The sequence below is a fragment of the Acinonyx jubatus genome, chromosome B1, assembly GCF_027475565.1.
Source record: "Acinonyx jubatus isolate Ajub_Pintada_27869175 chromosome B1, VMU_Ajub_asm_v1.0, whole genome shotgun sequence".
Lineage (NCBI taxonomy): Eukaryota > Metazoa > Chordata > Mammalia > Carnivora > Felidae > Acinonyx > Acinonyx jubatus.
The window spans coordinates 64,385,388-64,397,543 of record NC_069382.1 but is presented as its reverse complement, the minus strand read 5'-3'; the positions used below and the strand labels follow the sequence as shown (position 1 = coordinate 64,397,543).

Below are 12,156 nucleotides of genomic sequence, written 5' to 3'. Positions count from 1 at the left end.
ATAATAGACATGATCCTCTGTCTACTTTAGTTTGCTGATTGTCTCTCTTTCTGCAGAAAGACTAGAGAGGCAATTTTGTTTCTACCATTCTCACTCAACCCCCAGCAACCAAAAGGGCACCCGAAACACAGTAGCCATTTATCAATATTTATTGAAATAATTATTTTATAATAAATATGGTCTTAATGTTTTTAAGAAAATTATTGTTTATTAAAATTAAAAATTGAATTTATATACAAATTAACCTTTTAGCTTGAAAAATAAATTTTAACGTTTCTTTTTGAGAAAGAGACAGACAGACAGAGTTGAGTGGGGGAGGGGCAGAGAGAGAGGGAGACACAGAATTCAAAGCAGGCTCCAGGCTCTGAGCTGTTAGCACAGAGTCTGACACAGGGCTCGAACTAACGAACTGCGAGATCGTGACCTGATCCGAAGTCGTATGCTTAATGGACTGAGCCACCCAGGCGCCCCATTTTAGCTTTTGTCAAGCTAAAATTATCTTAATTGTATGTAAACTATAAAAGATATAAGTGCAATATTTTGTATAGTAAATGTTAATAAAGTAATTGTCTAAATATTTACCAATCTTTAGACAAGAACAAAATTATTAGTATCATAAATGTGATATTCTTTTGAAAATGACATTCTTTTAAAATTTTTTAATGTTTATTTTTAAAAGAGAGACAGAGAGAGTGAGCCTGGGAGGGGCAGAGAGATGGAGACACAGGATCCGAAGCAGGCTCCAGGCTCTGAGCTGTAAGCACAGAGCTTGATGCAGGGCTCAAACCCACAAACCATGAGATCATGACCTGAGCCAAAGTCGGATGCTTAGCTGACTGACCCACCCAGGTGTCCTCTAATTTTTTTTTATGTTATTTTGAAGATGACATTCTTTAAAAATGTAAAGTTTTTCTTTAAAAGTGTATAGAAATAAATTTTGTACTCTTCTAAAAGACAAATATAAATATCATTTTCACTTTCTATGTAATTTATATATCATTTGTAGAGCATAATATTAAATATAAGTCCCCGATTTTTATGGAAAGATCCTATGTTGCATAAAATAAGATAATAACAGTAAACCCTTTGTGTGGTTTCAACTTGTCAAAGACCAAAGACTAAATAAATAAATAAATAAAAGATAAACAAAATCTAAACTCTAAAAACATGAACCAATCCATGAGCATACATGTACAAAATCATCGTACCAAAACCAATCCATTAAATACGCACGATGCTACATAATGGAAGTAAATATAAAAAAGAGTCAACTTCAATGAGGATTATATAATAATATGTATATGAAGTGATTTTAAACTACAATGTTTTGCACACATGCAAGGAATTCCTAGGGTCTTCCTTTAAAAAGTGTTTAAGATTAATTAGAAAGAACAACCTAAGACACATTTAAAAAATCCAAAGGCCACACCAGATTGTTCACTGCATAGCTCAGGTCATAAATGCTGGGGATTAGTGGCACAACGTCAATGGAGAAATATTCTAAGGTTCAAGTAGAACTTGAGTCAGGTATGGTAGGTAGTATGTTACATGAATCCCAATGACCCACACTCTTGTATAATCACCTTACCTTGTGGGTAGACATAATCTTTAAATTGCTTTTGACCAATAGAACATGACAAAGGTAATATATTGTTCTTATGGTTATGTTACGTTATATGGAAAGGAGAGATTTTAAGATGTAATTAAGGTTCCAAGTCAGTTGACTTTATGTATATCAAAAGAGATTATTCTAGCTGGACCCGACCTAATGAGGTGGGCCACTTTAAAAGTGGATCTTTGGGGTGCCTGGTGACTCAATCAGTTGAGCCTCTGACTTTGGCTTAGATGGTGATCTCAAAGCTCCTGAGTTTGAGCCCCGCATCCAGCTCTGTGTTGACAGTTCAGAGCCTGGAGTCTGCTTCAGATTCTGTGCCTCCCTCTCTCTCTCTCTGCCCTCCCCCAACTCTCTCTCTCTCTCTCTCTCTCAAAATATAAATAAACATTAAAAATTTTTAAAATTAAAAAAAATAAAAGTAGATCTATAGGTCAGAAACTGAAGGAATCAGTGAAATTCTTATCTGGCCTTAAAGAAACAAACTTCCATTAGTTTGAAGCTGAAAAGAAAAGAAAAGAGAAGACAAAAGAAGAAAAGAGGAAGAAAAGAAAAGAGAAGAAAAAGAAAAGAAAGAGAAAAAAAAAAGAAAAAGAAAAAGACTCTCAACAGCCAGTGATCTTCGAGAACAACAAACTTGGACCTCAAATAAGAGCCCAACCCTGGCTGAAACCTTGATGTGAGATCCTGAACAGAGGACCCAGATAGTCTGTACCGAGACTTGTGACTTATGGAAACTGTGAGATAATAAATGTTTAAACCACTGAGGTTATGGTAATTTTTATGCAACAATAGAAAACAAATACATACATGTAAAGAAAAATAGACATCTTGGTAATATCCAGGGTGACACTAACATGACATTACTTGCAACAAAAACTAAAGACTCAGAAAAGCACATATGAGCACAATATGCTCTTATACTATGAAAAACTTGGCTGGAATTAGAGGAGTGAGATGTAGGTGGAGATTCTTGAAAAGGCAACAGTCCAGACAGGGTATTGGTTTTCTGTAGAGGGAAGGATCATACTTTATATTTTGATCAATCTCTCTTTTACATATGTGCATTGCACATACGAGAAAATTGAAAATCAGATTGATTGCTTGAAGCTACAGAACCAGTAAGAAGGATCTTAACATCAAGTAGAGAATTTCAACTTGATACAGTAAAAATTACAGATCCACTGATGATTTCTGAAGAACACAGTGACATTTAAAAGCTTACTTTAACTGGGAGGAATCCAGAAGAGGTATGAAGTGTGTATCAGGAGAGCATAATGAGGATGATCATGCAGCTGGTTTCAGACAGAGTTTGGTTTGAGTCCCAGCTCTGTGGGCAGCATAACTCTTTAAGCTTTGGTCTTTCACTACTATCTATCTCTATGAATAGCATTGTGCATATAAAATATAATACTGCTTATAGAAATTAACATATTGTATGGCGTACTATGAATTACCAAAAAATGTACTTGCTAATAACATCACTAATTATTATTACTGCAGGGAAGAAACAAGAATCAGGGAGATCAATGTAGAGAGTGTCAAAATAATTCTGATTGAGATGGGATACTCTAGGTCAAGGTAAAAGTGATACGATGAGGGAATAGAAAATAGAGAATTAGATAAAGGCTATGTCACAAAGGGAGGAATATCAAAACTTGGGGAGTTAGTGCATATAGTATAGTAAGAATGATGTAAGTTTAAGACATCTATTAATTTTTCAGACCTCGGTGAATAGAAAAAAATGTCATTAACTGACAGGCAAAAAAATTAAGATGGGGGACCATGTGAGGGATGAGATGATGAGTTCATGGAATTTATGCTGTCACCATGAAATCAAAGTTAAAATATCCAGCAGACCTTTGTAAATACATTAATGGAGTTCAAATCTGGGCCAGAGCTATATATTTGGAAGATCTCTGTGAAGAGAGAATAATTGTAGCTGTTGGAGTGAATGAACTTCCTGCAGGGCTCCACAGAGAATGAGGAACAGTGAGTCAAATGAATAGTATACAAAATGGTGCTGAAATTTCAAGGATTAACAACTTTTATACCAGTCTTCATTCCAAAAGGTAAACACTGGATATTTCTAACTAATATGTAAAATATTTAATGAAAGCCCTATAATCTTACACTAAAATATTTAATGAAAGCGCTATAATCTTACACTTTAAAGTTAACTTTTCTATAAATCAAACTTTTCTACCTCCTTTGGGATCCATTTAATAAGGACAACCCAAAACTTGGATAATGAGGATTCACTAGGGAATCTGATGCAACTCTGTGGCTCCCCTAGGAACTGTGTTATAATTACTGCCACCAGTACTCACCTTTTCTCCTACTCAGTGAGCTTAATGCTATATGAAAACACAGAGCATCAACTAGAGGTCAACATTTCCCTTTGTACCTCAAGTAGAATAAATAAACAATGAATGAAGTATTTAATGTTTCCTAAGTGTTCAAGAGCCCATTTTAGACTACCTATTTTTGTATTGTGTTTCAAAACTAATTTTATTTTGATTACTTTATTTCATCTCACAGACCATTTGAAATATTAGTAGCTAACTAGTTTGAAGGTTTAAACATGACTATCAGTTGATAGCACAAGTGGTAATTTCAGGAAGTGGCTAAAGTTCAAGATGTATTTGTATTTGATATTCAGTAGGACTTTTTAGAGGGAGAAAGAAAACTAGAACTATTAGGAAACATTAATTACTCTATTCTACTGTTTCTTATTCTACTTATTGCCTGCTCTTACTCTTATTAATGTTCTATGAGATAGAATAATGTAACATCTTTCTAACATTAAATACAGAGGAAAAGCTTTTTTAAGCCTTTGGTATTGTGCATTCTAAAATGTGTATACTAAAGAATAAATACCACAAAATCATTTAAATATAATTTAATGATTAAGGGAAGACTTGGAGAAAGAGGGCAAAGTAGGCATTCACATTTAGTAAAAGTCTCACAGAAAATGTGTAGTTTTAAATAAGACACACCCAGTTGAATATTTGTCTTAAACAGAGGTGCTGGAAGTGCACAGCATAGCTGCAAAAGGAGTGAGCTGGGTTTGATTGTCTAATCCACCTATTCCTGGTTGTGTGAGCACATGCTGGAGAGGTGGACAACTTTCATCCGAGTTTCTGCTTTCTCCTATCTAAAATGAAGGTACCATGAATTTTTTTTCACAGTTATACACATGTTAAATGACCTAGATAAAATGGCCTAACATGAGTAAAACATGCGTACATATATATGCATAAAATATATGTCTACACATATTAACCCTTTGAATGATATCCTTTTCTGTCTTCTTGTATAAGAAAATCCAGGCTCAAAGACTTTTTGCTCAAATATCAATAGGTAATTTGCCACGAGACAGAAGATGTGTATACTAGAAGCAAATCACTCTCTCTCTTTCTTTGGAAGGATGAATGGGACCCCCTCCTCAATCCTAAATGAGGCGGTTCAGACGGTTGATGTCAGGATCACAGCAATTACTGTAGCTCTGAAAAAGGGGGCACATACCTACAGAGTACATGGGGGCATTTGTCCATTTGTCACATCATGTTAGTAAAAAATCTGTAAGGGTTTTAGAAATTAGAAAAAATAAAGCCTTGATGGTCATTAAAACACTACCTAATGTGTTTTGTGGAAGTGGTCCAATCACAAAAGGCAAATTATTTCCATTTCATCATCATCTTTGGGGAACACAGTTCAGGTTTGTATGTTCTAATTGCTACTGTATGTATGTTTTAATTGCTACCTTAGTGCTACTTACACAGAAAAAATATATCACTAAAGTAAGCTTCTCTTAACTGTCAATTACAATGGTATATTTAAATAAAACTGAATGAAAAAAAGTATTTTCAAATCCTTTGCATTGTGTTTTAGAACTTCTAGCAGTGTTATGAACCAGTGTTACGAGTTGGAATAATATTCTCTGTATTGACATGCAAATGAACTCACTAAGCAACTACTTTGCTTCTGAGATTTACATAATGTGATACTAAAAGCCACATTAAATTAATATTAATTATTTGGTTTTAAAGCAAGAAAGTTCAGAGTTAAGTGGCTCTTCTTCCCACATTTTAACACATCTATGCATGTAACATTGATATACAAAGAATAAAAATATCTTAGGTATAGGGATCTCCAAACTCTATCCCTTAGAAGTGCATGGCTTATTACCCAGAGATATAGGAAGTAAACCTGATGTATCTCTTTTAGAGATAGAAACTTTCAAATCCTTATCAGCACTCATATTTTTTTTTTCAGAATCAGTGTGGTAATATAAACTCCTCATTATGTACACATCCATTCTGCTTCTTATTCCTGGAGAATTTTCATTTCCAATTGTCCCTTCCCTTGCCAATCAGCATGAGAGCTTATGAGTGACATTTTCATGGCAAAAAACTGGTGTGTGCTAAAGCATAATAGCCTAAATAGCAAAAACAATAACAGAATGAACACATTTGCCACTAAAAGTATATATTGTATTTCAGCTTGCTATGTAAATTATTTTTGTATTAAGTAACATTTCTTGAACTTGAATGTTCAAGATCATTCCCATTGCATGTTTATGGTAGAGCCTAATTTACTAAGAAATATATATGTATACACACACACACACACAATGTACACACATATACACTCATTATATCATGCACTTATACTATTGTTTAACTCCTTCTCTTTAAAAAACCCATACTAAGACTCAGTGAAATTCTGAACTTATCAAAAACACTATCTCATTTACTATAATAATATTAACTTCCTCAATGCCAGGGTGATTAAAGCACAAAGGGACCAATTGTTCTGTTGCATGGTGTGATGACCAATTTAATGGGAAAATTAGGATTTTCCACAAGGGACCCTACAGCTCACCTTAACTAGTCTATGCCCAAAAGACACTGGAGGTGTTGAAGCAGAAGATGATTAAGTCTGTTTGGTAAAAGATAATTGGTCACATGGCTGTTGCAATAATGTTAACAATAGGAAGTATTTTTTCTGACCTATTAGTTCCAAAGAATCTTTAGAACTTTATAATACATTAAGTAATAAAAATGCCAGAAGCAGATTTGGAGATTTGGAGCAGAACTAATAGAAACATATTATTGAAGGTGTTTTGGTCTCATCGATAAACAAGCATTAGACATGAAAAATTGTCATTATTCAAAGACAATTCTCAATAAACTATTACTTCCATAATCTTTTAAATATAATTTTAAAAGTTACTTTTAAAAATTCAATTTCCTAAAACTTTTTAGTGTATTTCAGGTTTATTATTACTTTCTTTAATTCTCCATTGTACACGTTAGTAAATAGATTTTAAAAAAGAAAGCAATATATAGCCTTGATAACAGAAAACCCAAATCGTTTCATCTTGGCCTTAAATATAACCAAACATGCATACTTATTTCATCTTATCTGTAAGAAAAAAATCTGTCTAGCAATATCATTTTTAAATTTTTTACTAGATCAATGTGCTTTAAGAAACTGAGAAGCAATTAAGGCAACTAGAGTATGTCATGTGACATATAATTAATTATTTCAATAATCTTTCTATACACTTTGTAAACTTTATCATCTTGAAGTAAAAAGTTCTGTATATACTTGTAGTACTTATGCAATGAAATGAATTCATTTTTTAGAAGGCTATCTACTGTGGTATTGAATATTCCTTTGAATTTCACATGGACAAGTTATAACTCCAAAATATGGTCATTTTCTTTGTGAAGCAAAAAATTTATGAAGGGACACCACATTTGACTGTCTTTAATAGGTATCTTCCAATTTGGCAATTTTATTTGTTCACAGTAAGAAACGTATTCTACATCCAAATAGTATACCCTATATGCTAAGTTTGGGTTTATTGTGGTCACCTAATTTTACCTTACTTCAGAACTAATATATAAAAGCTAAATAGGTTTAAAAAAATCAGGAAAAATGTATTTAATATTTTAAATTTGCAATCTCATCGAATCTGCCTCCTTAGTTTCACAATTTCCGATAGCATATTTTGATTTTAGTATTTAACCATCTCACTGTGACTTCACCTGAAAGAATTTCAGATACTGGTAGTTCAAGAGAACTGTTTATACTCAAAGGAAGCCATACATCTTGGAAAACTATGCAAAAAGAAGTCAATGAGATACTAAAATACATTTAGGTGAACATAGTGTTTATTTCTGTTATTGCCTTTCAAGTAAGTTATAAAATTACAATATATATTGTTGTTTCCATATGACAAAGAAAAGGAAACTGAAATTAAAAGAAGCCATAATTCTGTTTGAAATTCCATACTTTGAGCATGTATACCCATATAACTAGTTTTAAAAAGAAAATTTTAAAATGTATAGAAGAAAAAAATTATTTCATATTAATTTAAAGGAGGCTGTTTAGTGGGAGCTTCATGGCCCAGTATTTCATATATTCCCTCCTTTGCTTCTCTACCTGCTTAGTCTTTAAAAAATTTTGTATCAATATTTAATGTAAGATCACATGACTGACAGGAATCCTACAAAGAACAATCTTCTTGGGGAAAAACATGAGAACAACTTAAGGGGATTTATATTTAACCTCTAGTGTTTGCAATAATATCCATTTCTTGCAACAATCACTCTGATGTAGTGTGCTGTAAATAAAATGAAAAATCTCTATGCAGAAAAATTATTTTAAATAATTAACTTTAAAGCTAAAGTTCATACTGGTAAGTGTAATGCCACTAGAAAAGAAATGTTTACCGTAATTAAAAATATACAAATATATAAAGTTAACTTAGTATACTCTTTATTTGCTGAAAAACATAGCCCTGGTCAGTTGAATGATACTTAGTAAGTCTGAAACAGCTTATATTTTACACATTCCTATTAAGATAGGATGTCTAGTTGCAATCTTTCCCTGGAATGTAAACCCTCCCCTCTCTGTTTTTCCAGCCATCATTTATCCTTAATCAAATGTCACTAAAACAGATAAATGAAAAATCATAATTCTACTTATCAGATAAACAATATGCCTTACATATAAAGCCATGAATAGTGATAACAAATACACAGAGCACGAGTTAACTTCTATCATTTAAATATTGTTCACTATAAAAAGTACTGTTCAGTGGTTTTCTGTACTGAATTCTTTCTTCATACCCACTCAAAACACACTACCAATTGACAAAAGGAACACAGCTTCAAAAGAAAATCTCCTAAGTAGAGAAAAGCTCTCTGTTAAACATGCAAGAGGTTAAACATTTCTGAAATAGCGAGACATTTTCTCAGCCCACGCTTCCCAGTTCCACTCAATTACCAACAGCAGCAGCGACTATAATACAAGCTAATACTGTATTATTAAATCAGAGCTTCCCATTTACATCCACCTCTAACCTGAGGGGGTGGGGAGGGGATGACATTTACTATTCAATAGCAGGGCAAACAGCCCCAACTTGGAAATACACATGACCTTGGGGTGCAGAATTCTCAGAGACTGAGTTTCACAAGTTTTATTTGGATCTACTGCATAACAACACATCTAAATGAACCCAGCAGGATATGAATGCTCTTATCCTTACCACCTCCCCTCCAAAAATGTTAAGAGAGCTCTGTACTTTGCAGTCTATGCTGTAGATACCAGAGGTAATATTGATTAATCAGAGATTAGTTCACTCAAATATTTCTTCAAGATTGCATTTGCTTTAAACAACTTGTTGGTTGATGTATTTACTGCAATTTACTAACATATTTGGGGCTTGCATTGAATGGTTCTTGTTTCTTGAGCCATGCTGGAAGTGTTGCTCTACAAATATTTATATTTATAAAGCAGAATGTAACCTGATGACATTAACTTCGCAACAAAACCCAAACCCTCAACTTCCCCTGTAGAATTCAGTGCTTAATCACCAATAGATGTGTTTGTAATAAAAATAATAATAGCAATTATTAAGATAATTGTTGCAATCATTGCCAAAAGTCCTGTTTCAGATTAGAAAAATCGTAACTTGCTTTTAAATTTTTGTATGGCACTCTGCATTCCTCCCCCCTTTGTAATAATTTATAACATATTCTTTATCTTACCTTATTTTAAGAGTCAAAAAAGTCTCCCAGAAAGATTCTTAAATGGTGTAGGTATATAAATCACAGTAATAATAATAGTTAAAAAAAAAACCTAAAAGATTGTTTTAGCTGGGAAAAGAGGAAAATAGTTTGGTCTAAAACTATAGAAATCTCCAAAGTCACGCTTGAATGGGCGCCCAGGTGGCAAACAGAGGACTCTCTCCCACGTCCGATACCACACTCCTTTGTCAAGTTGATATGGTCCTGCTGGTGAAGCGGGTCCCGCAGGGCACAGAGAGTGCAAGAGGGCGTTGCCTCGAGGTGCTGAAGCACCCCGTCCGCTCGCGTCCCAGGTTCAGCACCGACAGCCCAGTGGACAGCACCAGCTCCTCTCACCTCCAGTTTGTCTCAGTCACTGAACCAGGCTGATTCTCGCGCCTCCTCCCACAGCAAAAGCTGCTGCCACTCAAGCCGGGCGCGCCCCGCCCCCATCATCTGACGTAACTATTTTGCATATCAACTCCCTGAGAGGTGCGGGGCCGCCCCTTTGACTGGGCTTCTGGTAGGGTCAGCTGAGGCAATGGAGGCGACAAAATCCAGGCTTATGACCAACGTGGACTTCATTGGACTTCACAATCCATTCACCACCGGTCCTGAAGAAACTAAATGCTTTTGGCGTGGCATGAGCTTTTGCCTTCGCTGGGACTGCCGTTTCTGTGCGCTCTAAAGATCGCTGCTGGCACAGCTCTGGCAGGAAGAAGGGGCGGAGGGTGGGGGCAGTGGAGCACTGAGAGGAGAGGCTGGGGAGGCGGGTGGAGAAGGGACTAGGGAATAGAATGAATCCATCCAACCACTCCAAATAATATCCCCGCTCCTTTTGATCTTCCTAGCCAAACTTTCCTCCTGCTCCCTACCATTTGTTTACTGGAAAGGATGTGTCTGGTGTTCTGTTCCCTTTCCTCGGTTCAGGGAGCTGCTAGAGGGAGTCGCTGCAGCAGAAACTTGTTTAGGAGAAAAAAATTGCACTGAGCACTGGGAGAAAATGTGAAAGCTGGCGATGCTTATCATCATTCGTAAACAGAATCTTTTCTTATTTTTTATGTGAATGATGCATAGCATATATCAGAATTCATGTTTTCTTATAGAATCCACAGAATCTTCCCTCTTCGTTCTTATGATTTGAATACATCGTCAAGCTATGTGAAGTTGGAAATTCCAGGGTTAAAAAAAAATTAATAATGAAAAAAGTGAAAGTTCTCAGCTTCAACTTCCACTGCCAAAATACTGAAGGTTATGTAATATTTATTATGTCTAATATATCAATTGTTCTCCGAAAGATGGGGTATGCTGGAAGCATTTCATAGCCTTTAGCAATTCTCTCACTATATGTGATGTTTCTTGTTCCAGTGAGGCTCTGAGGGCCTTGACAGCAAGAGAAAGGGCTGCCATGCCAGATTTCTGACTGCTTAAACTTGTAAACAAATACTTTTAGTGAACTGGAGCAATCAATCTCCTAGAAAGATCATTATTCACATACTGTCCACATGTCCCACCTACAGCCAGCAGGACTTACTTGTACAAAGAAATGGGCAACTAAATATTTTCATAAACAAAGTCATTTATTCAAGAAATTTCTTAGCATGCAATACATTGTTTTCCATAAAAATGCATAAATCCTGATATTCCTGGAGTGTAATATTATTCTGCACTGGACCCGCTCAGGAATGTTTGTAGGGAATCTGATGAAATGAGTATACTTGTTTATTTTCCTAACAAGAAACATAATAAATTTGATTTTCTGCAAAATTTAAGAAATTATTTGAGGAAACACATTTATTTTGTGGGCAGATATACCCAAATCCTTTCCTGAAAGTTAGTTAGCAAGATTGAGGGGAAAAAATGATAATTTTTCTTCGGAGGGAACTTTCTTTTTTCTGCTTTTGAATAAACTTTCCTTTCCAGCTTTATTAAAGAATTTGTCTATTCCTTTCCTAAATATCCAATTCCCTTGGAATATCCCGCAACATATCTAGACCATCCCAGGTAATCTGCATTGTTTTATTTTCCTCTGACATCTATTGATTTTATGTAAGTATATAAATAACTAGTGCAATGCCTTTTTGCACTGCTCATTACATGCGTGCGTGCGCGCGCGCGCGCGCGCACACACACACACACACACACACACACACACACATTCTAATAGTGTTTCAGTTACCAAAGTGATTTTATAATGGTTTCAGATACCATGGTAAGGCCTAAAGGATGACATTTGGGGGCAGATGGGTACTCTATATTACAAGTACAATGAAGCCAACTGAATATCCTGTACTTAGGCTGATCAAAGCACACATGTTATTTTAGAAATGTCACATGGCATATTTTGGTCTGCTTCATGCCAACATGCCAAAATGGCAGAGAAAACTTAAAAAGTCCACTGTGAAAATATGTAGAGTGCATTATTAAAAATCCTTACAAAATTCCACCAAACTGTGTCAT

At 35.0% G+C, this 12,156-nt stretch overlaps 1 protein-coding gene across 3 annotated transcripts in view; it reads right to left on the bottom strand.

The window, feature by feature from the left end:
• FSTL5 (follistatin like 5) overlaps nucleotides 1–12,156 on the bottom strand; it is a 781,763-nt gene that overhangs the window by 745,948 nt on the left and 23,659 nt on the right. Inside the window, exon 1 of one of the 3 annotated variants that reach the window (XM_027068355.2) lies at nucleotides 9,679–10,470. The exons of the other annotated variants lie outside the window; for them this stretch is intronic. The gene's annotated coding sequence lies outside the window, so the exon portion shown is untranslated. Of the gene's footprint in view, nucleotides 1–9,678; nucleotides 10,471–12,156 lie in introns of those variants that run through there. 3 annotated transcript variants of the gene reach the window in all.